Source organism: Pelodiscus sinensis, chromosome 9, assembly GCF_049634645.1.
Source record: "Pelodiscus sinensis isolate JC-2024 chromosome 9, ASM4963464v1, whole genome shotgun sequence".
Classification (NCBI taxonomy): domain Eukaryota; kingdom Metazoa; phylum Chordata; order Testudines; family Trionychidae; genus Pelodiscus; species Pelodiscus sinensis.
The window spans coordinates 58,689,576-58,700,772 of NC_134719.1; the positions used below are offsets into that span (position 1 = coordinate 58,689,576).

The window sequence follows — 11,197 nt, forward strand, 5'->3', positions numbered from 1 at the left end:
CATTAATTTCAATAACAATCATTCTAGATCTTGCAGGTTTGTTTTATTACTTACGAGATGGCAGAGGGTAATTTATTGATCAAAGGAGTAAATGTTGCTGAACAATTACAATTAATTCTTTGCCTCTGCGCTCACAAAAGGGACAGATGGAGGGGCTGGGAGGGATGCCAGGAAACGAGGGTGGAAGAAGAAAAGCCGAAGGACAAGCGAGCGAGATGGAAGGCTGAAGAGCGACACGACTCCTGTCCCAGAAAGGGCCCACCCCGGGGAGCGTGAAGGCGACTAGGAGCGGTGCGGAGGGAGAGTTCACAGCAGCGACAATTCAGCTCTGTGTGGAAATGGGCCAGGGAGCAATGGGCCGGAGGGACCCAAGCGTGACCACACACAGATAAACAGACCAGGCTCTGTTACCACCAGGCAGCAGTGTTAGAAGCAGAGGGGCTCTGCTCGGGCGAGAGAATTGAACCCACGGAGTTCTGCTGAGGTAAACGGCGAGGAGACTATCAAGACGTGTTAACCCCAGCAAAATCCCAAGGCGTCCCCTGGTCCCGGAAGTGTAAGGCACACGCAGCCACCAATTGCTTTGCCTCAAAATTACCAGCAAATCTTTTTACTCAGCTTGGAAGTGGGCCAGGAAACCAAGGGATCCCCCACCCCAGTGCTGCCAGCAGGGAACCTTGCCTGCTCCTCAGTAACTCCCTCCGAAGAACTCAGAGCCCAGCTTTTCCCCCCCGCCCGAAGGGGCACCCTTCATCGGTGCTGCGCCCTCCAGCGCCCATGCTGGCTCCCCGGCTCAGCACAGACTCCCAGAGGAGCTGCTAAAGCTCCCACCTGCAGCTCTTGGGGTGCTCCTTGGAGGGCTCCCATCTACCTGCGCGTCAGGCCCGGCCTTGCAAGACCTCACCAGACCCAGCCTGGAGTGCTGGGCCAGCGGGGCTAAACACCGACAAATGACAGGGGGAGCTAACCCACGTCACGGACCCTCTCCCCTTTCTCCCACACCCTGTCGTCCGAACCACCACGAGCCCAGTCCGCTCCGGCCCTACAGCCGTGGGCCTCGTTCTTGAGCTGAGGAGGGGATTGGGCCCACGCCGAGGTGCGGATAACAGAGCACAGACCCTGGCCAGCAGAGCGAGGAGGACAAGCCCCTGGCTGTAGGAGAGGCCTCCCCACTGCTGAACGGCTCCTGCGGCAGCGCCCGGAGCTCTCTGCCTTCCACGTGTGTGTCTCCCACAGCAGCCAGGCCTTGGGGAAGTCAGCCGCAGGTCAGAGGCAGCTCCCAGACTGGTGGAAATCGGGGGGGGAATGGCGCTGCCAAGCAAGCGTCACTACAGGCAGCCCAAGTCCCTGAGAGCAACATGGGCAGAGGTAACTCCTCAGTGCGCAGCGGGAAGGTGCTGGTTTCCCAGCGGCGGAGGGGAGGGAGGGAGAGAATGACAGACATGACTTGGCGATGGCAGGAGGCGAGCAGAGCAGTTGTTTTTCATGCCGTCCCTGTTGCCTGCAGTGTCATCATTCCAGCTCAGCCCCTTCCCGCCTGAGCTGTCCCCTGTAAGCGCTTGTGCGGCCACTTTGAAGAGACTCGAATGCTGCCCGGCTGAGTGCCAGAGCACCCACAGCTAGGATTTGTGTTGCTGCCGGTGGTGCACATTCCCACATGCCACATAGAAACTTTATTCTGCACATGGATGGAAAATATTGGCGGGAACCTTGCAGGGCCCCCCTCTCCAAAGCAGAGCTCAGGCCGGGTGCCTATGAGGAGGGACACGCTGCTGCATTGCCTCAGGCACAGTTGGCCCAGGATGGTCCCCCAGGGTTTATGGGCAGGGATATCGAATAATCCAGAGACCCACGCCGGTGACAGCCAGGCCCCGCTTGTGTGGCCGCTCTTTGGCAGATCCCTTGCCTACTTGGGAGATGGGCCTAGCGCCATCTCATCCACGGAGAGCCGTGGCCAGAGTTCCCTCCCCCCCCCCCAGCCAGCGCCGGCCCTGCCTTTGGGCCAAAAAAGGGGCCTCGTGGGAAATTCCTTGGTGGCCCTGGCGCAGCCATCACCTGCTCAGAGTCCCCCCAACTCCTTGGCAAACCCACCCAGGGCCTGTCCCGCCTCCCTGGGAGCCCGCCGTGGCTCGATGACACGGTGCAAGGCAAAGCGGGGCGCTGAGACACCCGCCCAAGCCCAAATGCAGCCGGTGCTGAGGTGGGGGCTTCAGGCGGTGGGCTGCAGCCCCACCTGGTGGCCGCTGTGTGAAACACGCCTCTCAGAGCTGCACGCCCAGCTCTGGCTGGCGGCTGCCAAAATCCACCTGTTCCATTCAGGGCCATGCTTCCAACACACACCAGCCGGGCAGGAACGCTGGGACCCTGGCCCGGCTAGAGCTGCGCTAGCTGCTGTTGCCTGGGAGGGAAGGCACTGTCCTGGCTGTCTGGTCACGGGCATTCGGAACGTCCCCCCATGGGCTCTAGCCCGCGAAGGGGGGGCCGTTTTCAAGCGGCAATGTAGGCAGCAAGGCCCCAGCAGATCGCACCAGGCAGGCCGAACTGCCAAGGCCTCCTCTTGCCCTGAGGGCATTTCCCAGCCATAGAGATCCTCCTCCCAGGCACTGCTGCCGGCAAGGAGACAGCCCCCAGCGGCTGGTCCATGGCCCTAATGCTCCTGTCCTTACCTGGACACCAGGGGGAATATCAGTTCCACAGCACGTGCCCCATTCCCCAATAGCCTGGACTCCTCGGTAGCACGAGGTTCAGCAAAGGGGACGAGGATGTGTCAGGGGACCAGCCACTCTCCAGAACACACTCCCTCTCCGAGCTGCCCCTCGGGCATCCCCGAGTTGGCTCTCATGCTGCTATGAGCAGCAATCACTCCCTTTCCGCAGCTCCAAACCTAGCCAGGACGCCGCTGGTGCAGAGCTGGGAGAGCATGTGTCCTAGGAGCAAGAGGTGCTGGGCAGAGCTAGGCCAGCCATGGATTGCAGAGGGATGCGGGGGGTGGGGGAGGCTGGATCCCCACCCTGTACTGCACGTGGCATATTGAAAACGGTGTTCTCATTGCAAGCCCATCACTGTAACTTGTAAGGGGTTTCCTGGTCCTGCTTTCAGGCTCCGGGGCTCCTTAGGGAAGCCTGGGGAGCATGGTGGGGTCAGCGGTGCCTTAAGGAGCATCCTGCCTCCTCACTGCTTTTGGGTCTGGATTCTAAACAGCATCATAGTGCAGCTTTCAACGGAGCATTTGGGGTATCGCTCTCTCTCCCTCCATGTTTGCAGTGAAGCATAATGCTGGGGCCCATAGGCTCCTGCCCATCCAGTTCGCACATGGCTTGTCCAGGAGGGCAGCTGCAAGGACCAGCCTGGTCTCCATCACCTCGGCATCCAAGCCCCACTGACGTGAGCCTCACCCAAGGTCACTTACCTCCTCTAGATGTCCCACCAGACGCCACAACTCCACCTTCAGGTATCCAACCTCCTACCCCCAGTTGAATGGGATGCACGATTGAAAACAGAGCCTTTGCCGTAGGAGCTCTTGCTGCCTCCACATTCCCCCTCTGTCACTTGGTAGGCTGCCGTGGAAGAAGCTGTTAGGCAGCAGTGCCTAGACGCCACACAAAAGCCACGTCCCTGTACAGACACAGTGAACAGCGCCACCCCCACAGAGCTAATGAAGACAGGCAAAAAAGGAATCAGATGTGTAGTAAGTACCGACACTTCCCCCAAAGGATTTAGTAGCAGAACCAGGGCTCTGGGCCTGCTGACCCCCACGCCAGCGATCTAGCCACTAGACCATCCTGCCTTCTTCCATTACTGCTAGTAGCACAATTCACAGGCCCTTTTGACAGCTTCTCAGGCACCCCTCATGTTTTCACTGTGTAAGTCGAGCAGAGCCACATTCAGACTGTTGGAGATACGACATTGAGAGAAATTTATGCTCTGACCAGAGTGATTTCATTTAAAATGGTAGATTATCTACCCTGCCCCACCCTCTCTATGGCCACAGCAGATTGATTAGAAATCTCTAATGTTTGGTAGACTTCGATTTTTACTCTATGTAATTTTGATGGATCAAACTGATGTTTATTCTTAACATAAACACCCCAATTTGCATTGATTTCATTTTTCCGCAGTTTCCTACCACAACAACTGACCTTGGCGAGTGCTCAGTACAGGGGGAAGCTGCATTTGTCGAGCAAAGAAGAAGACACCGTTCAATTATTGTAGATGGATTCTTTTGGGTCAATTTCTGTGCAGAAGATGAAACTGACAGTTAATGACCACTAGCAATATAAATTGAATCCTATCAAGACTATTTATATGGTTTATATTCAGCCCCCAGCTGAGAGGAAGGGAACTGTACAACTTAAATGCAACCAGCATGACAATTTTTGTTATACTGGGAAATACAAGAATACTATTTACTACATACAAAATGCAAGACATTAAAATGATTTGGGACCACAAAAATCAACTACTTTGGTAAATTCAGATACTAGAGGGTTGCAATGTAAAAGCACAGCTCCTGTGGCTCGGACAGGCTATGCAGGGTTTATTATTAATACAAGCTGCATTTACACTACGGCGCCTTTCATTCTGAACGATCCCAAAGTGTTTATAGAGCTATATGAAAGGCTCAGTCGCCCACTGCTGAAATGGAGCCAGCTCTGGGGTGGAACACAACAGCCAGCTGGTGCCAGCACCACAGTGTTTCCTGGAGTAAAAGTAAAGGAACATCTCTGCCAATGAAACTACAAGGGTGTACGGCTGGGAAGGGCAGGGAACGTATTTTCATGAGGCAGGATGTAATTACCCAGACTGGAATTCATCCAGGACTCTGGGGCTCGTAATGCAATGCTATTTGTAAAGTCACCATTAAACAATGCCTGAAAATAAAATGCAAACAATCCCTTCGAGCTGCTCATTCCTTGCTCACGGAGTTTGAATACAGTTATTTATATAGCACTGCAGGGGACGCAGCCGCTTACAATAGATGGAATGTACCCAGCAAATAAAGGAGCATGCTGTGCAGTCCGGAGGCACAAGCGGGGTGTAGTGCAACGAGAACACCCACCAGAGAGGCAGGATGAATGTCCACCGGGTTCCGTACAAAGTTTAGATCTCAACAGCCTAGGGCCCAACCCGGCCTTCACTTAGCTGGGTGCTGCACCTGTTCCCTTCTGAAGGTGTTCCACCAATGTCATTGAAATTAGCCCACTATTTACCATAAGCATCCCAGGCCACAGAGGGCATGGATATCAGCTTGCTGCAGACACACATGCAACACCAACAGGAACAGACCAGATCTGCTGCAGTAGCCCAGCCGGCTCCCGGCCCCAGATAACAGCCTATGCCGGATGCAGGGGAGGAATCAGGCAGTAAAGAACCAAGCCACGCTGACGGGCAGATTTTCCAGAGAACTCAGCATGCAACAGGCAGCCAATGCACCTAGCACCTCCGAAGGTCCAGCCTCTTACTATGGTGCCGAAATAGACACCGAGGCGCTTGGAAAGACTGGCCCCTTGTACGCCAGGACCACGGCCCAGGTATGACGCATCTCTCCCCACAGGTTTGCCTGAGAATAAGCATTGTAACAGGTACCCCGGTTGGTGTAACTGCTCCTTTATTTTTACAGAGACAGACCTGGAGCGAGGTGACTCGCTTCCCAGGGCCCAAGAGGAGCTGCAGATACTAGTTTAACGATTGACTAAAGAAAAAAAAAACTGCAGCCACAGCTCCACCAGCAGACGTGGCACAAGAACAGTGCCCAGTCCGTGTGCTCAGTAGCTGGGCAGTGTTAACAACCAAGGAAAAGCTGATTTCAGTCAGTCAACCAGAGAGACCTGCGGGGAGCAGGCAAGTTCACAGAGTAAGGGGGAGGGGGATTCGTAGTGACTTTTCTGAGCAGAATTGTACTTTCATGTTCCATGGACCACAAGCCACCTTGAGAAGCCAGAGTCCCCCCCACCAGCGAAACAGAGCCAGCCTTGGGGGGGGAATGCGGCCATCACCAAATCAACCCCCTTCCTCCACCGTAAACGCCACCTCTGTGGCACGTGCATGCCACACCCACGTTTCCAGAATGATCCACCAGCTATTGGGCAGGGACCGCAGCAAAGAGGCCTGATCGCAAAGCAGAGCCCTTGTTCTTCACTCCTGTTCATACTAGAGCTACCGTCAGCTATGAGCTGCCCGGTCATTTCCACAGGTTTCCTTCCACAGCCAGTCACGCAAGCACCCACTGAGCTGACCGCAAAGGCCCCTCCGCTTCGGCTGATCCTTGGCAGGGAAGGACTGAGCCCTGCCCAGAAATGCACCTCCAGCCACTGTTCCACTGAACTGCTCCACCCGGTGCTGGCGGAATCCACGTGCCACATGCCTGGGGTAGTTACAAGCCACATGCTTGAACCTTGCACAGAGCGCCCAAGCGCATGCTTTGCTAAAGGCTGAGATCCAGACACTGCGCACCCTAGCATGGGACGGTGGCACTGCGGGGATCTTCGCTCTAGAGTCCCCTGCCGGTCCCCTCCTGGGCCTATCTCTGCCCAATATACGGCCCTCCACGCCTCCTCCAGGCCCCATCCGTGGCAACAGAAGGGCCGCTAGAAAGCCAGACTCCCCACAAGAGATCTGCTCACTCCTCTGCCTGTGGCACAGCGCAACCCTGCGTTGAAGAGTCTTTGGGCAGGAACACCAGCTGAGAGAGGTGGCTCCTCCCTTTCAAGGCTGCAGTCCCTAAGGGCAATTACACGGCCAGAGAGGCTCAGCTGGGAAAGAGCATCACAGGCTGAGTCCGAGTCCCCGCCAAGCTAGGGCAGGCCAGACTGTGCCAGTGGGTACGCACCGGACTGGGGATCTGGCCGGACTTTGTCCTAACCAAGAACTTTTCCTTTGGCTCCAAATTGCCAGCGCTTCTGTCCAGGCAGCAGGAGGATCCACACTCTGTCCCCATACCCCGGAGTGTCATTTCCTCCAGAGCAAGCTGTGGAAAACAGAACAGGACTTACCAGCAGGAAGAGAAGAGGCAACAGCTTGGTGCAACATGGCCGCCTTAGGGCTGCAGCTGCTTGGCTTTGCCATATTTAAAGGGCCAGTCCCGGGCAATGCTGGGGGGAGGTTCCTGTAAGAAAGTGATCTGAGAGTGGGAGCCAGGCAGTCACACAGGAAGCTGCCACGGCGGCTGTTCGGGGGTAGGTTGCCACTATTTCACAAAGGCCCGTGCCACTGTGACAAGGGTGGGCCCGGCTGCTACACCAGAGAGACTAGAATAGACCTCGGCAGTGCTACATTCCTGCTGTGACTCGCTGCCTGACAGTGGGGTTCAGTGGCTCACAGGTTGGCTTGAGGGGCTTGGAATCTTTTGTTCGAGCCCCAGCTCTGCCAGGGAACTGGGGGCAAACCCCTGTACGACTTTACACCCTTCTGTCCCCCCGAGGTGCTTTGGAAAGCAGTGGGATGGGCACGTTTACCTGGCACTGCTGGGGCCTTAGCTCTTTTTTTTTTTTTTTTTAAATAAAAGGAAAATGTACCAGGGTTGGGGGTGAGGAGGGGTTCAAGGCAGGAGACTGGAGGGTGTTGGGGTTGAGGCGGGACTCAGGACAGGGGACTGGGGGTGCAGGAGTCAGGGCTGAGGGGGGGCTCTGGGCAGGCCAAAGCCCCCCCCAGATTGGTGCCAGGGCTGCTTGCTCTTCCCCTTCCTGATCCTGGCTAGGGAGCGAGAGCAAAGTGCACAGTTCGTCTGCCCCATGCTCCCCAGGCAGAGGGAGGAATGCAGCAAACTGCTCTTTCCCCCTCGCTCTCTGATGAAGGGAAACAGCCAGCAATGTCCCTGTACGAATCCAGGGAGGCTTCAGTGCCCCCTGACTTCTCTATACGGTGCCTAGGGGGTAGGAGGCCCGGGGCTGGAGCAGTCCCAGACAGAGGTGAGGGGTGCTCGCAGCCAGCTTCTTTCACCTGCCTAGTCATTCTGTCTATTGCCTATATGGTTTTATGAGAAGCAATCCCATTCCAGGCCCATCCCATTGTCCTGACACGACCCAACCCGTACCTTGGTAAGAGGAAGCTGTATTCCGAATGTGATGGTCCTAGCTCTTCCTGTTTAGGAGGAGTTCTTGGACAGACAGACAAACTCCCTACGATACATAGCAGATTACACTGACACCAGCAGATGTCAGAGTTGGGTGAATTCACTTTTTTCCTGTCATTTGCTATTGTTTGTGCTTTCGACAGTCGGGTAATATTGTACTGCCACCTGCAGCTCCGTCTTTACGATGGTTGTCCTAGGGTGGGTTTTGTCCTTCCTGCTTTTCAGTGTCACCATCTCTCTCTCTTGCCTTGTATTGTGGACGAATGTAAAGGGGTAGAAGGATCCTTTCTCCCCTTTCCCTTCCTCATGGGGTCTCCTGGAGGCCTCTCGCCAAGGGCTGTCTATGCTGCAGACAAACCAGAGCGAGCCCAGATCTACAACATGGACTCACTCCCAAGTAGTACCTGCCCCACAGGAGAAAGGGATCAGGATGTGGGGGCTTGCCTCACCCCACCCCCCACCTACCACTCCTGCCGGAGAGCAGGGCCGGGACACAGGGGTTTGGCCTGCTTTCTGGCAAGAGGGCCAGGAAGGCAGAGTGGAGCAAGCCCCTGCCCTCCTATCCCATCCCTCAGCAGGAGTGCTGGATGGACAGAGAAGAGTATGGGGGTGCCCATTTTTCCCAGGGCCCCCAATTGGCTGGGGTCCCTGGACACAGGTCATATTGGTACAGCGGCTAACCTCCACCTGGCTGTGGCACGAACCAGCTTCAATCTAGCTCCAAAGCCCCAACATAAAAGCGACCTGGAGGAACCAGGGGAGACTTGGATATGAACTGGTCCCCTGCCAAGCTGGGGGACCTTTTACTGCTGGGAAACAGGGCTCCTGGGCAAAACCTAACACAACACAGCTTCTTGGGGAAATGCCTCTGACATGGCTCCGTGGGGGAGAAGACCCCGAGGGTTTCGATCAGTGGCATTTCCAGGTACCCTGAGCCTCATTGACAGACGACTGCCTGTCCCGAGACCCTCCCTGGCTACCAAACATCTTGCAGCGGCAGCGCCTCCTTCTCAGCTACGCAGCTAGGGGTGTGTCTAAACTACGCCTCTCTGTTGACAGAGAGATGTAGATTAGGCACATCAAAATTGCTAACGAAGCCGGGATTTAAATATCCCCTGCCTCATTAGCATAAACATGGCCACCGCTTTTTTTTTTAACGGAGTTTTTTTCGAAAAAACGGCAGTCTAGACACAGATCAGTCGAAAATAAACACTTTTCGACAGATCGTGTAAGCCTCATTTTTTGAGGAATACAGGATTTGTCGAAAAAGGGTTTATTTTCGACAGCTCTGCGTCTAGACTGCCATTTTTTTCCGAAAAAACTCCATTTCGGAAAAAAGCAGTGGCCATGTTTATGCTAATGAGGCAGGGGAAATTTAAATCCCGGCTTCATTAGCAATTTCAAAGTGCTTGATTTGCATCCCTCTGTCGACGGGGGATGCAGTCTAGCAGTAGCCTGGGTGTTAGCTGCTAGGGATGTGCTTCCCTCTGGTACTGCCCCAGAACATTGTTCTGCATAAAGGGCCAGTCCTCCTGGGTCAGTGCAGGAGATACACCCCACCAGGAGGTAAACAGGTGACCCTCACTAGCCTTCTGTGCCCTACCCATGTACTCAGGTCCCTACCCAATGAGCTGACAAGGGTAGCATGTAGTGGCAACTGGAGCAACTCCAAGATACCCCTTTTCCAGGTGTTCATAAATAGCTCAGAGTTTTAGCCATCAGGGTGAAATTAGCTGGGCCTGACTTTAGCCAGAAAGAAGGAGGAGTCCTGTGGTACCTTAGACACTAACAGAGTTATTAGCGCATAAGCTTTCATGGGTAAGGCCATCAGATGAATTAGCATGGAAATTACAGGGGCTGGGATATAAATCAGAACAACAGAAAGAAGTTGCTTGTGTTAATGAAGCAAATCAAGCCAGGGAGACGTGGCTCATTCACAGCAGTTGAGGTGGAGTTGTGAATATCCAGAGAGAGGATATTGCCTTTGACGTGCGTTAACCAGTTCAGATCCTTATTCAATCCAAAACTGATTGTATTGAATTAGCAAATGAACTCCAGGTCAGCTGGCTCTCTTTGTAACGGGGTTTTGAAGTTCTTTCCTGGCAGAATGGCTTCAAATCCGTTATTGAATGGCCAAGGAGGTCAACGTGTTCCCCTGCAGGGGTGCGTGTGTGTGTGTTTCTTCTGCCTGAAAACAGACCGGCTGTGTCTGAGCTCAGGGAGGCAGAGGGGCAATTGGTGTTGTTAGGGCATAGTTCTTGGCATGCAAAGTGGCTGGGCTAGCAGTTTACCAGGGAGATGCCTTTATTCAAGACAAGTGCCAGTGAAGAGCACAGTGAAAACTGGCCGAGATTTATCGAACTTACAAAACTTTGCAGGAGGGAGAGGAGGCGGAGCAGGGAATCCCATTTTGTACACGGCCTGTAGATTTTTAACACTAGCCAGATATTTAAATAGAACCCATAACAGCGGGCTCTTCGTCCCCCTCTAGCGGCCAGGCTGTGTGACAACATTTGCGTGGCTGCTACTGTCTCTGTGCCACGGTCCTTTAGCTTAAGCAGCCGAGATCACTGCTTTGAGAGTGACAGTGGCCCGCTTGCGTCCCCGCAGCTGACTTCTTTCAAGTAGTGGCCTGTGGAGGTTGGGGGAGGGTCTGAGCAGGGCCCTCTCGACAGGCACAGTGTAAGGGAGGACAGTTGGCTGATAGATCTGCTGGGCAGCTGGGCCTGGCTCCAGGGGGCACACACTGGTGGAGGCTGGTCTCCATCCCCATCAATGGGGTTTGGCTAAGCATTGAGGGTTTGGCCACGGGGAAGTGCTGAGTGCCCTACCCAAAAGTCTCCCAGTTCTAAGATCTACAGATTTGCAAGCCCCCGTGCACACAACCATGGTAAGGGGTCAGAGGGAGAACTGTCCCACTGGCCTAACCACTAGGCAGCAAGCAATGATCTGCTCTGTCCACCCCAGCAGAAGACACAAAGATTGCAAAGGCAGGCTGCAATAAAACACAAGCGCAGTGTTCCCTGTAAGCTGAGCACTTGGGCAGCCACCCAGGAGAGATTCAGGTGCCACCTGGTTAATTAGCAGACCACCTGGTACACATCTGCACATGCCTTGGTGCACATG

General features: G+C 54.7%; 1 long non-coding RNA gene across 1 annotated transcript; it reads left to right on the forward strand.

Annotated features, from left to right (window-relative positions):
* The first annotated feature begins 1,090 nt into the window (after window positions 1-1,090).
* On the forward strand, window positions 1,091-3,858 carry LOC142830690 (uncharacterized). The gene is made up of 3 exons (XR_012906132.1): window positions 1,091-1,368; window positions 3,265-3,451; window positions 3,557-3,858. It is a non-coding gene; the product is annotated as an uncharacterized LOC142830690 (long non-coding RNA).
* The last annotated feature ends 7,339 nt before the right edge of the window (window positions 3,859-11,197 follow it).